Raw genomic sequence first — 15,250 nt, 5'->3', positions numbered from 1 at the left:
CACTACGCTGGGCAAAAGGCGGCCTGACGCTATACTAGGAGGCATTCCATGACTCATGTCACCTTCGTCTATGTTGTACTGCGCAGTAGTGAGTCGACGATAAGCTGTATCATTTGGACAGTGATGCCAACGTGTCCATTAGATGCTGATTATTATTCGTATTGTAAATATATATTAACTGAAAACATGTTTACTAACGTATTTCCCACAATTTTGTATTATGTTTTTGCTTCAGTGTCGGAGGTGTAACAGTGGAGTTTCCACTTAGCTGTTGTCCGCTTGTGCGTGCAGCCGTAGTTAGGCGGAAATATGGCTGTCGTGCAGTAGCGGCGTTGGCTATTCTCTCTCTCTCTCTCTCTCTCTCTCTCTCCCTCTCTCTCTCTCCCTCTCTCTCTGAAGACGACTAGAGAGCCTGTATAGGGAGAGAGTGGCCAACCGGACGATACGGTGGCCATTTTTCTGCCAAACTGCGGGCGGGACTTCAGTAGTGGAGTACACACTCACCGAATCAAAAGCACAAGACAATATGGCGAAATCATTCGTTAAATGCCTTTCTTTACAGCTATAATATACTCATAGTAGCCTACCACGTACAGCACAGGAAAATCTGATACAGTGGCTGTAAAAATTATTCGGTACTTGCATTTACCTCCTTTAAACTTCGTTTACTAGACATATTGCAATGAAAGTAACGTAAATAAAAAAATACAGTGTATAGCATTTGTTTTGTATCGGAAGTGTATAACGCTAAAGATTTAACGTACCTGTATTACATCAGATGAATGAAAGTCGTAAGCAGTTGTTTACTTGTCACATGCAAAAAGTGTGAGACGTATTTGTTCTTCTTGTCACGTCTTCAAACTTCTTGCGTGTCACAAGTAAGCAACTGTTTACGACTTTCTTCCATATACTGAATAACTCTCGTAGATAACAAACGAAAAAGATTACAAAAATCAGGTAATGTTAAATGTAGGCTACTGTAATAACAACCAAATATAACGTATCCCTTCTACCCCACAGTAAGTAGGTCTCTTTAAAAACTGTCTTCAAGAGTACCTACAATTATTTACTACGAATAATGTTCCAGCAACCACGATAACTGTGGAAAACGTGCTTACAACTTGTCTGCGTCAACAGTCAGGCAGTAATACTGAAACCAAAATAATGCCTAGTGTTCTGATTCGGAACGAAATAAAGTTTGACGCTATAAAGTCAAATGAGCATGGCACAACAATGACAGGAACTTTCCGTTTCCAGCAACGACTGTCAGATATTGGCTTCAGAAAAGCTTGTGATGCTACCAGTATGCACGAACTGTTAAAGAAATAAGAGCTTAAAAATGCAGTAAATTGTAATAGGCCTTCTTACTTCAAACATGTAGGCCTACCGACTTCATCAGAAAACGCTTCATTATTTCAACTCATATTTAAGATCGCAAACGCTAATTACGTACTAAAAACGATATACAACTAAATCGAACATGCATGCACAACGCATAACAAGTTTCTCAATAACTCCGATACCATTTAATCGTTTCCAAAAGTCCTCTGAACTTCAATTCAACTCAAAAGCACGGCGAACATAGGAAGCGCGAGAGACGTTTGGCAGAAAAATGGTGCCAAAGCTAATCAACCAATCACGGGCAACTTCACCTATGGCCACTGTCTCTGTATACAGGCTCTCTAAAGACGACTCGCTGAGTGTGACACCTAGTGGTAGCACTTTGTACCTGTGGCGTGACGTCACAAGCCACAGCCAACGGGATATACGAACCCTGCAGTGTGCATCACAACACAGGTCTTACGAGTGCCACCAGTGATCTCCAGCGGGCAGTGGATTTCATTTCACAGGTGTGGTGTCACCGCCAGACACCACACTTGTTAGGTGGTAGCCTTTAAATCGGCCGCGGTCCGTTAGTATACGCCGGACCCGCGTGTCGCCACTGTCAGTGATTGCAGACCGAGCGCCGCCACACGGCAGGTCTAGAGAGACTTCCTAGCACTCGCCCCAGTTGTACAGCCGTCTTTGCTAGCGATGGTTCACTGACAAAATACGCTCTCATTTGCCAGGACGATAGTTAGCATAGCCTTCAGCTACGTCATTTGCTACGACCTAGCAAGGCGCCATAGCATTTGATATATATCTTAAGAAGCATGTACAATCAAGAGCGATGTTCTACAATTATGGATTAAAGTTAAGTATTACAGCAACTGCGTCCGTTTTTCTAAGTTCTCATTTCCTTATAATGTTTCAGACCTCACGCCAGTCAGCGTGAGCTTAACGCGTGCCTTTCGGCTACCTCCGAGTGGCTTGGCTGTCTTGCCACGCCACTACAAGAGGAGTTCAGAAACTGTTAAATGTGCGTTTAAATACATGCAAGCTCTCGATAAAACACGAAAAGACCTTTAGTAACCACCTTTTCATTGACATATTCATTTCGTATGAGTTTTGCACAGAGCGAGTGTTCGCGATGTATGGCGGGCAAGGTGAATGTTGTGACGTAACAAGTTCGTTGCGGCCCCGTATTTCTCGTGGGCGCCACCACGACTCCACAGAGCTCAGGATTTAATGCCGAGTGCTCAAGGTGCCGGCAACGGTCTTGCCGCAGTGGATACACTGGTTCCCGTCAGATCACCGAAGTTGAGCGCTGTCGGGCGTGGCCAGCACTTGAATGGGTGACCATCCGGGCTGCCATGTGCTGTTGCCATTTTTCGGAGTGCACTCAGCTTGGTGATGTCAATTGAGGAGCTACTTGACCGACTAGTAGCGGCTCCGGTCAAAGAAAATCATCGTAAAGACTGGGAGAGTGGTGTGCTGACCACACGCCCCTCCTATCCGCATCCTCAGCTGAGGATGACACGGCGATCGGATGGGGCCACTTGTGGCCTGAAGACGGAGTGCTCAAGGTGCCACTGTGAACGCATCCTAATGCGTACACGCTACAGCCGACAAAGACACATTGAAGTTAAAATCTTCTGGGTTATTAGGCCGCGTCATGTTTCTTCTAAAATGTTCGACGTTTCGACCCCTCTGCTGGGATCTTCTTCAGGATGTTTCGGTGTTCACTACTGCTAGAACACTGTCAGAGACGAGTGTCGCGTCCACTTATAAAGGGGGAGTTTTCTGGCGTCCTAGCTGGAGAAGTGATAGTATTGGTTAAAATTCAAATGGCTACCATTGGTGGGCCACAGTCAAAGGCTAAAATTCCCGTTCTGATGCAGAAGAAGGGGCGTTGGTAGCTCATCTCCTGTGGATACCGTTGGCGGTCCATCGTCATTGGTTAGAAAGGCACTTTTGCACATTTATGCCGGAGAAGGGTTATTGGTTGAAATGCCTGCTGCCGCTATTGGTTGGTCGTCATCAGTGGCTGGATTCGAAACGGACAGAGCAAGAGAGGGCGAATGTTTACCCAAAATATTATTGTCCGCCGAGGTGACTTGCAGCGTGCTGTTTGTGCCGCTCACACTACGCGGCCGCGTATTTACTTCCGTGATGCCGGAAGCCTATAGCCGTCCTCTCTATTGAAATTAGATGCATTCTTAGAAATTTCAGCCGCTTCTCGGACCTTTCTTCTATAAATGTTTGTTTCTTTAGCCAGTACACCTACGTTATTAAAATCAATGTCAGAGCCACAGTTCTCGTAATGTTCCGCTACTGCCGATTTTGCACTTTGTTTTAGCCGCATGTGCCGTTCGTGTTCCTTAATGCGTTCTTTAACAGTTCTTTCCGTTTCGCCTATATCCACTTTGCCACAGCCATATGACACTTGATAGATGTCCGCATTGTGGAGGTAATCAGGCCCATCCGTTTTCCGTCGGAAAAAGTCTTTTATTTTGTTTTGACTAAAGAAAGATGTCTGAATACCATTTTTCTTCAAAATTCTGCGTATGCGGTCAGTGATGCCAGAAACGAACGGTAACCTGACGGAGTGAGAAGGCGGTTCCTCATCATTCTTATTAGCGAAATAAATATTCCGGCTAAAAGCCCTGTCGATTGAATAAATATCATGCTCATTTGCCTTCAATGTCCTCTTTAAAAAATTCAACTCCGATTCCAAGTTGTCGTCATCGCTAATACAGGAGGCACGTGAAGACAGTGTTGAGTGTTGCTTGCTTCTGGCCTGGGTGGTGGTGCGAAGTGGCACATAAATATCTGTTTGTGTTAGTCGGCTTTCTGTACACTCTGTGACCTAGGGTGTTCAAAAAATGGCTCTGAGCACTATGGGACTTAACTTCTAAGGTCATCAGTCCCCTAGAACTTAGAACTACTTAAACCTAACTACCCTAAGGACATCACACACATCCATGCCCGGGGCAGGATTCGAACCTGCGACCGTAGCAGTCACGCGGTTCCAGACTGTAGCGTCTTTAACCGCTTGGCCACCGCGGCCGGCACTAGTGTTATCAGATCTTCTACATCTACATCTACATCTACATTGATACTCCGCAAGCCACCCAACGGTGTGTGGCGGAGGGCACTTTACGTGCCACTGTCATTACCTCCCTTTCCTGTTCCAGTCGCGTATGGTTCGCGGGAAGAACGACTGCCTGAAAGCCTCCGTGCGCGCTCTAATCTCTCTAATTTTACATTCGTGATCTCTTCGGGAAGTATAAGTAGGGGGAAGCAATATATTCGATACCTTATCCAGAAACGCACCCTCTCGAAACCTGGCGAGCAAGCTACACCGCGATGCAGAGCGCCTCTCTTGCAGAGTCTGCCACTTGAGTTTATTAAACATCTCCGTAACGCTATCACGGTTACCAAATAACCCGGTGACGAAACGCGCCGCTCTTCTTTGGATCTTCTCTATCTCCTCCGTCAACCCGACCTGGTACGGATCCCACACTGATGAGCAATACTCAAGTATAGGTCGAACGAGTGTTTTGTAAGCCACCTCCTTTGTTGATGGACTACATTTTCTAAGCACTCTCCCAATGAATCTCAACCTGGTACCCGCCGTACCAACAATTAATTTTATATGATCATTCCACTTCAAATCGTTCCGTACGCATACTCCCAGATATTTTACAGAAGTAACTGCTACCAGTGTTTGTTCCGCTATCATATAATCATACAATAAAGGATCCTTCTTTCTATGTATTCGCAATACATTACATTTGTCTATGTTAAGGGTCAGTTGCCACTCCCTGCACCAAGTGCCTATCCGCTGCAGATCTTCCTGTATTTCGCTACAATTTTCTAATGCAGCAACTTCTCTGTATACTACAGCATCATCAGCGAAAAGCCGCATGGAACTTCCGACACTATCTACTAAGTCATTTATATATATTGTGAAAAGCAATGGTCCCATAACACTCCCCTGTGGCACGCCAGAGGTTACTTTAACGTCTGTAGACGTTTCTCCGTTGATAACAACATGCTGTGTTCTGTTTGCTAAAAACTCTTCAATCCAGCCACACAGCTGGTCTGATATTCCGTAGGCTCTTACTTTGTTTATCAGGCGACAGTGTGGAACTGTATCGAACGCCTTCCGGAAGTCAAGAAAAATAGCATCTACCTGGGAGCATGTATCTAATATTTTCTGGGTCTCATGAACAAATAAGGCGAGTTGGGTCTCACACGATCGCTGTTTCCGGAATCCATGTTGATTCCTACATAGTAGATTCTGGGTTTCCAGAAATGACATGATACGCGAGCAAAAAACATGTTCTAAAATTCTACAAGAGATCGACGTAAGAGATATAGGTCTATAGTTTTGCGCATCTGCTCGACGACCCTTCTTGAAGACTGGGACTATCTGTGCTCTTTTCCAATCATTTGGAACCCTCCGTTCCTCTAGAGACTTGCGGTACACGGCTGTTAGAAGGGGGGCAAGTTCTTTCGCGTACTCTGTGTAGAATCGAATTGGTATCCCGTCAGGTCCAGTGGACTTTCCTCTATTGAGTGATTCCAGTTGCTTTTCTATTCCTTGGACACTTATTTCGATGTCAGCCATTTTTTCGTTTGTGCGAGGATTTAGAGAAGGAACTGCAGTGCGGTCTTCCTCTGTGAAACAGCTTTGGAAAAAGGTGTTTAGTATTTCAGCTTTACGCGTGTCATCCTCTGTTTCAATGCCATCATCATCCCGTAGTGTCTGGATATGCTGCTTCGAGCCATTTACTGATTTAACGTAAGACCAGAACTTCCTAGGATTTTCTGTCAAGTCGGTACATAGAATTTTACTTTCGAATTCAATGAACGCTTCACGCATAGCCCTCCTTACGCTAACTTTGACATCGTTTAGCTTCTGTTTGTCTGAGAGGTTTTGGCTGCGTTTAAACTTGGAGTGGAGCTCTCTTTGCTTTCGCAGTAGTTTCCTAACTTTGTTGTTGTACCACGGTGAGTTTTTCCCGTCCCTCACAGTTTTACTCGGCACGTACCTGTCTAAAACGCATTTTACGATTGCCTTGAACTTTTTCCATAAACACTCAACATTGTCAGTGTCGGGACAGAAATTTTCGTTTTGATCTGTTAGGTAGTCTGAAATCTGCCTTCTATTACTCTTGCTAAACAGATAAACCCTCCTCCCTTTTTTTATATTCCTATTAACTTCCATATTCAGGGATGCTGCAACGGCCTTAAGATCACTGATTCCCTGTTCTGTACATACAGAGTCGAAAAGTTCGGGTCTGTTTGTTATCAGTAGGTCCAATATGTTATCTCCACGAGTCGGTTCTCTGTTTAATTGCTCGAGGTAATTTTCGGATAGTGCACTCAGTATAATGTCACTCGATGCTCTGTCCCTACCACCCGTCCTAAACATCTGAGTGTCCCAGTCTATATCTGGTAAATTGAAATCTCCACCTAAGACTATAACATGCTGAGAAAATTTATGTGCAATGTATTCCAAATTTTCTCTCAGTTGTTCTGCCACTAATGCTGCTGAGTCGGGAGGTCGGTAAAAGGAGCCAATTATTAACCTAGTTCGGTTGTTTAGTGTAACCTCCACCCATAATAATTCACAGGAACTATCCACTTCTACTTCACTACAGGATAAACTACTACTAACAGCGATGAACACTCCACCACCGGTTGCATGCAATCTATCCTTTCTAAACACCGTCTGTACCTTTGTAAAAATTTCGGCAGAATTTATCTCTGGCTTAAGCCAGCTTTCTGTACCTATAACGATTTCAGCTTCGGTGCTTTCTATCAGCGCTTGAAGTTCCGGTACTTTACCAACGCAGCTTCGACAGTTGACAATTACAATACCGATTGCTGCTTGGTCCCCGCATGTCCTGACTTTGCCCCGCACCCGTTGAGGCTGTTGCCCTTTCTGTACTTGCCCAAGGCCATCTAACCTAAAAAACCGCCCAGCCCACGCCACACAACCCCTGCTACCCGTGTAGCCGCTTGTTGCGTGTAGTGGACTCCTGACCTATCCAGCGGAACCCGAAACCCCACCACCCTATGGCGCAAGTCGAGGAATCTGCAGCCCACACGGTCGCAGAACCGTCTCAGCCTCTGATTCAGACCCTCCACTCGGCTCTGTACCAAAGGTCCGCAGTCAGTCCTGTCGACGATGCTGCAGATGGTGAGCTCTGCTTTCATCCCGCTAGCGAGACTGGCAGTCTTCACCAAATCAGATAGCCGCCGGAAGCCAGAGAGGATTTCCTCCGATCCATAGCGACACACATCATTGGTGCCGACATGAGCGACCACCTGCAGATGGGTGCACCCTGTACCCTTCATGGCATCCGGAAGGACCCTTTCCACATCTGGAATGACTCCCCCCGGTATGCACACGGAGTGCACATTGGTTTTCTTCCCCTCTCTTGCTGCCATTTCCCTAAGGGGCCCCATTACGCGCCTGACGTTGGAGCTCCCAACTACCAGTAAGCCCACCCTCTGCGACTGCCCGGATCTTGCAGACTGAGGGGCAACCTCTGGAACAGGACAAGCAGCCATGTCAGGCCGAAGATCAGTATCAGCCTGAGACAGAGCCTGAAACCGGTTCGTCAGACAAACTGGAGAGGCTTTCCGTTCAGCCCTCCGGAATGTCTTTCGCCCCCTGCCACACCTTGAAACGACCTCCCACTCTACCACAGGTGAGGGATCAGCCTCAATGCGGGCAGTATCCCGGGCAACCACAGTCTTAGTCCGATCAGGGGATGCGTGGGACGAGCTGGCCGTCCCCGACAAACCCCCATCCGGACCCCCACAGTGATGCCCATTGGCAACAGCCTCAAGCTGTGTGACCGAAGCCAACACTGACTGAAGCTGGGAGCGAAGGGATGCCAACTCAGCCTGCATCCGAACACAGCAGTTGCAGTCCCTATCCATGCTAAAAACTGTTTTGCAAAGAACGTCTGAACTAATCTACAGAGAGCGCAAACAAATCGACAAAATTTAAACGGTTATTAAAATACAAGATTGCCTAGTAAATGCAGTAATGCTGCTACTTGCGCACTGCTGACACTGCTCGGCGGCGGAAGGAGACTAAGCGAAATTACACTATTCAGGTACTAAAACACGATGCTACACTCTCAAATACTATAATACGCCCGAAATTTATGAATTAAACAATGCAAGAACCAAAAACACGCAAAGAAATTAAGAATTAAACTATGTAACAAATGAGTGAGCTAGGAGTATACGACTTGCTGCTCAGCTGCTTATCCAACGGCGGCAGGGAGCACACTGACTGCGACCAACCGACACTGGCCGTTCAAAACAAAACAGTAGACAAACGACTACGCGAATTTACGCTATTCAGGTACTAAAACGCGATGCTACAACTCTTCTGTACACTAACACATCTAGGAAGTGGACGTGACACTCGACTCTGACAGTATTCTAGCAGTAGTGAACACCAAACGATCCTGAAGAAGATCCCAGCAGAGGGGTCGGAACGTCGAACATTTTGGAAGAAACATGACGCGGCCTAATAACCCAGCAGATTTTAACTTCAGTGACAACGGCCATGAAAGCCTGCAGACTTACGTAAAGACACATTGTTCGTGTGCCTCTGGCGAGTGTCTTTGGTCCGACATGGACACCCCTCGGACCCGTAAGTCACGGCGCGTCGCGGCCGGCCGTCGAATTAGGCGCCATTACGGCGCCCGCCGTACGTCGCCGCCACATTAGGCCGGCGTAACCACCGGCCGCGGGCACCGCGCCGGGTTTCCGGCCGCGGGCAGCCGCGCCACGCAGCGCAGCGCAAACACGCCGCCGGCAATCAACCGGCCCGCAGGCCCCGGAAAGGGCCGATCGCCGGTTTTCATTACAGCGCGGGGCCGAGCCGCTGACAAACAGAACGCCACGAGAGGAGAGGAGAGATCCGCGTTTTCCTCCGGTTAGCCGTCCTTGGGGGCGCCTCGCCCTAATGACAGCGCCTGGACCCTAATTCTCCTAAGTGAATTGCACGTCTCGGCCGGCCCAATTGGTGGTCGGTACGCGCCGGCCGTAATGAAAATAATCAACACGCCAGAATCGCCGCAAATGGGAAATGACAATTGTTTCCCTCCTCCGAACACCGCCAGGAACTCGACACCTCTCTGTCTCTCCAGCCACTGGTCCCTTGTCCGAACAATACAGACCAAGCAGTCGTTCCCATTCCATTCGTCAACCATCTTCTCAACAGCTTGTATTACATGATGCACCTATCGTATACAAGTCTCTCCGAGCGCCACAAGCATGAAAGTCTAGAACTGCAACGTTCTGGCAATACCGACCATGACCTTCTTCTTCTGTGCAGATGCACACAAGCTCAGTTGTGCGACTGGATTCGTGATTTCCTGTCAGGAAGGTCACAGTTCGTAGTAATAGACGGCAAATCATCGAGTAAAACTGAAGTGATATCAGGTGTTTCCCAGGGAAGCGTCCTGGGACCTCTGCTGTTCCTGATCTATATAAATGACCTGGGTGACAATCTGAGCAGTTCTCTTAGGTTGTTCGCAGATGATGCTGTAATTTACCGTCTAGTAAGGTCATCCGAAGACCAGTATCAGTTGCAAAGCGATTTAGAAAAGATTGCTGTATATCGTGGCAGGTGGCAGTTGACGCTATATAACGAAAAGTGTGAGGTAATCCACATGAGTTCCAAAAGAAACCCGTTGGAGTTCGATTACTCGATAACTAGTACAATTCTCAAGGCTGTCAATTCAACTAAGTACATGTGTGTTAAAATTACGAACAATTTCAGTTGGAAAGACCACATAGATGATATTGCGGGGAAGGCGAGCCAGAGGTTGCGTTTCATTGGCAGGACACTTAGAAGATGCAACAAGTCCACTAAAGAGACAGCTTACACTACACTCGTTCGTCCTCTGTTAGAATATTGCTGCGCGGTGTGGGATCCTTACCAGGTAGGATTGACGGAGGACATCGAAAGGGTGCAAAAAAGGGCAGCTCGTTTTGTATCATCACGTAATAGGGGAGAGAGTGTGGCAGATATGATACGCGAGTTGGGATGGAAGTCATAAAGCAAAGACGGTTTTCGTCGCGGCGAGATCTGTTTTCGAAATTTCAGTCACTAACTTCCTCTTCCGAATCCGAAAATATTTTGTTGAGCTCAACCTACATAGATAGGAATGATCATCAAAATAAAATAAGAGAAATCAGAACTCGAACAGAAGGGTTTAGGTGTTCGTTTTTCCCGCGCGCTGTTCGGGAGTGGAATGGTAGGGAGATAGTATGATTGTGGTTCGATGAACCCTCTGCCAAGCACTTAAATGTGAATTGCAGAGTAATCATGTAGATGTAGATGTAGATGTAGATATTTTCCGAATTCTTACAAAACTTGGTAATAATGTCTTCCACGCGTAATGAGTGTATTGGGGTGGGACATTACGAATGTAGTGTGTGGACTAACAAGGTGAGAATGTGGGTCTCGCGGGAGGCGTGTGGAGATAGTCCCTGCAGTCGCACTATCCTCTGTGCCCTCGGTGGCTCAGATAGGTAGAGCGTCTCCCATGTAAGCAGGAGATCCCGGGTTCGAGTCCCGGTCGGGGCACACATTTTCACCTGACCCTGTTGATATACATCAACGCCCGTCAGCAGCTGAAGGTATGCAAAATTAGTTCTAATTTCGTAAAAGTTGATTATTTTGTAACTGTTATTTTAAACGTCTGAGTGTGGTGTCACCTATCGATACCACCATACTGGTGTCATAAAGGTAGCAAAGAAATCGTAAATTTCCATCAGACGCCTATAGCGCTCGCGTGGGATCTGGCAGCCCCAATGGAACACTTCCGCTGAACCATGGCTCCACCAGGTCTTTACGCCACAATATAGAATGGCCGGTGGCAGCCACACAAACCACTCACACTCGGAGCCACTTCGCAACATGACGATATGCAGACACAAACACCATCATTTGCGCTTTAGTTCATGGAGCCACATTCTTATTGATGTTGTGCAGATGGACTCTCTTTCTTGCTGCATTGTTGGTATACCTTTTGCTTACTGTGTTAACTTGTTCCTAATCATTTCTGCTCCTGTCCATCTTTCCTATGACGACGGTTACTGCACCACTCTTTAGCCCATCTCTCCTTACCGTTGTGTATGAAGTCGTACACGACGCTGAGAAATCTAGGTTCTCATGTATTAAGCAGTTATTCATGTTTTGTGCAGGTAGAATGAAATTACGTTATGATCATACACAGATATGCACTGTACGTTTTGTGTCACGCTGGTACGAGTAAATGATCACACAGGCCAACGAAAAAAATTTTTTTTTATATTTTTTACTTTGATAGCTGATTTTTATAGATTTTTATGAGCTGAATCCAAATCTAGCCTAGTTTTTTTTTGTATCACCCGTGGTTTTAGAGCAATATGTTTTTTATTATACAGTATAAAAATCCTATGCTATACGGTAAACGGGGAAATTAATGAAACTCTTTGTTACAACATAAGCATGGTTTGTATTTACAGTAAGCTACTTAAAACAATGATATGTGTTAATGGAGGCTTCAAAGTTTGGAAATTATGATACCAAACTGCCGAGGTCAACGGTCCCTAACCTTACGCACTATTTAATCTAACTTTAACTAACTTACTCTGAGGACAACACACACCCATGCCCGAGGGAGAACTCGTACCTCCGACGGGGGGAGCCGCGCGGACCGTGACAAGGCGCTTCAGACCACGCGGCTACTCAGTGCGGCTAGAGATTTCACTTGTCGGCTGGAATTGGTTTGTATTTTCTTTCTCTTTTTTTCTTTGAAGCTTCTTGTATAACTTTTTCTACGATGAGTCGCTTGCTGAACTTTCCGGTGAAGTGACCAACAGTAGTCGCCCATCATGTTGGTGTTCCAGAGGCCTTGGTAGCGTTTTTCCATCACTTTAACGTCCTGGTGAAAACGCTCTCCTTACTCCTCACTAACGTCTCCAATATTGTCACCGTTCAAAAAGTGAACTTTGAGGCTCATTAGACATCATAAAGTTTTAAACTTCTTTAACGTTGTAGCTGTAATAGAAACATATTCTCGGTCTTTTTCCTGTCCTAAGAACTTTGTAACGACTTGCTTGAATGATACCTATGCTTCTTTCTCTTTTAAGGTCATTTTGGATTCAAAGTTAACAACAAACATCAATTTTCTAATGCCAAGTTCGACAAAGACGCCATCTTTTAGTTTAGCTTCTGAAAGGTGTGGAAACTTTTGGGAGAGATGCTTAAAACATGGTCCATCCTTAGGCAAAGCCTTTACAAACTATTTCATTAGGCCTAACTTTATATGTAGAGGTGGTAGGAGTACGGTTTTTAGATCTACAAGGTTTTTGCGTAGAATGTTCTAAGAAACATGGAAATTTGGTAAAGCCACCTTGCTGACCAAGGAGCATGTATGGTCGCCACATATCATCCAACCATGAGAAGAATAGCCTGTTTTATTTAGCACTATTTCTAGATTTTCATAGCTTCCTTTCATGTGTACAGAATGTCCAACAGGTACAGATACATACATGTTACCATTGTGTAATAAAACAGCCTTTAAACCAGTTTTTGATAAATCGATAAACAGCCTCCTATCTTCCTTTTTATATTCAATACCAAACTTATTCATCAGACCAGGAATGTCTGAGCACTACACTAAATCATCTTCTTGTTGAAAAAGCCTGGATAATTGCTGCTCTCTCTTTCTATACATGTATATGCTGGCTTCAACTGCCAACAAGTTGTTTTCTTTTAATCTGGAGCCAAGCAATTCAGCTTTTCCTTTCGTTAAGCCCAGATCCCTAACCAAATCGGTAAGCTCGATCTGAGTAAACAATTTGGGCTGTAGGCTTTCTGTATTACAATGGAATTCATCATCATTTGGTTCATGTAAATCAGATTGTACATCAGAAAATACTTCTGTTGGAACAGAAATTAAATCATCTGGTGGTTCAGGAACCGGCAAATCTACACCATGCGCTACTGATCGGATGTCGGACGGAAGGTTAAGGTAGCTTATTACGTTCTTGTTTTTCGAATTATGACAGGTAATATAAAAAATGCAAATGTAGCAATTATCGGAATGATATCTTGGCTCCCTCTGTATCATATGAACAGCAAATCTAAAGGATTTTTTCTCCTTTTTGGACCATTTTCTCAGATATTCAACACACACTTAACATACCTTAAGCGGAGCCGTGGATTTATTTGGACCACTAAGTTTAAATCCAAAGTATGACAGATAAACCTTTTTCACAAAGTCTGTAATGTTTCGTTGGCTATTTTTAATTACAAATTCACCACAAATGTAACAAAAAGTGACAGCAGAGTTTTTACAACCACGATTAGACATTGTACTGAGCATATTTACAGGAAACGGGAAAGTGAGGTTAGGTTGACAGTAAACAAAACATCGTCTGTTAACACAAAAATTGAATCGACTTTCTTTTACCAGCAAATATTTTTCAGCAGTGCTACCAACGTCATCTATATTCATTACACCTCTTCTTTAAATTATTTTAACTATATAAAAACTGTTAATTCTTTAAAAAATCGCTTAGTTTAACGAATTTAACTGCGAAATGTGAAGAAATTATGGGTGATACGGTTTTGTTGGATTTCCCACCCTGAAAAACACAAGAATAAGGTATTTTCAGCAAAAAAGTTTTTCCATCGTTGGCCTTCGTTATCTATCGTTACGTTTCACAGCATTTTAGAGATAGACGACGCAATTATATTTGCAGCATATGCCTTAGTCGTTAAGAGAACAGCGGAACGACGACGTAAAGCCAGTCTGTATAAAGTAGAAACGATCTTGGCTAGGAAGAAGGGTGAAGGCGGGTACATACAACGATAAACCAAAACATTATGTCCACCGCCCACTGCGAGGCTGGATGCTAGCTAGTGCCGTTGCGGGGTCGTGACGCGGTAACAAAAGTAAATAAGCGGAGCAGACAAGGACGGGGAATCACCCTAGCAAAAATATGGGCTGCAAATGGGAAATCCATTGAGATAAGAGACTTTGAGAAAGGGCAGATTATTATTACACATAGTCTGTGATCGAGTATCTCGGAAACGGCGAAGCTGGTCGAATATTCACGTTCTACTGTCGTGAGAATCTATGGAAAGAGGTAGAAGGACAGTGAAATTACTAGTAGGCTCTAAATGGTTGGACGTTCACGACTGATCACAGAACGTGGGGTGTGAAGGCTTGTCCGCTCCGTAAAGTAGGACAGATGGTGGCACCTCTGTCGAAACAGCACAATGCTGGTGCACGCACAAGTGTTTCGGAGCACACTGTTATCGAACATTGTTGGACAGGTAGCTCTGCAGCAGAACACCGCTACGTGTTCACATGCTGACCCAACGACGTCGTCAATTGCGGAAGCAGCGGGCACGGGACCATCGCAATTTGATCGTCGATGAACGGAAACGTATTGGGTTTTCGGGTGAATCACTTTTTTGCTGCACTAGGTCGAAAGTCGTCTTCACAAACACAGTCATCGAGGTGAGCGGCGACGCTCAGAACCGCACCAAAATGTGTGCCTCTTACCACGAGGAACATTTGAAGGATCATCCATTCAAAGTCCGCTAGAAGAACTTTGGTAATATGAAGAAATGAGACAGCCAAATAACAGGACCAAAACCACAATGTTGTGACTTATTGCTGTATTTTTATGTGCTTAAAATAATTACACTATCTGAAGAGCAAACTTTTTTCTTCGAAACTGAAAATGTTGCACAGCTCTCAGTCTTCAGAGTGCAAAAGGGAGATTTTAGTGAAGTGGTGGAAGTAAAGTGGAACAAAACAATATACACATATGACTATGCCACTTTTTAACATTCTATCTCACTTCGACTATTAAGTAATCC

At 45.1% G+C, this 15,250-nt stretch overlaps 1 protein-coding gene and 1 pseudogene across 1 annotated transcript in view; one reads left to right on the top strand and one right to left on the bottom strand.

Annotated features, from left to right (window-relative positions):
- LOC124776113 (homeobox protein aristaless-like) overlaps positions 1–15,250 on the bottom strand; it is a 372,638-nt gene that overhangs the window by 63,738 nt on the left and 293,650 nt on the right. The gene's annotated exons all lie outside the window — the stretch shown is intronic.
- LOC124778609 lies at positions 2,590–2,707 on the top strand (annotated as a pseudogene).

This window comes from Schistocerca piceifrons, chromosome 2, assembly GCF_021461385.2.
Source record: "Schistocerca piceifrons isolate TAMUIC-IGC-003096 chromosome 2, iqSchPice1.1, whole genome shotgun sequence".
In the NCBI taxonomy this organism is placed as follows: domain Eukaryota; kingdom Metazoa; phylum Arthropoda; class Insecta; order Orthoptera; family Acrididae; genus Schistocerca; species Schistocerca piceifrons.
Note: the sequence above shows the minus strand (reverse complement) of the source record. Positions and strands in the feature narration are given on the sequence as shown.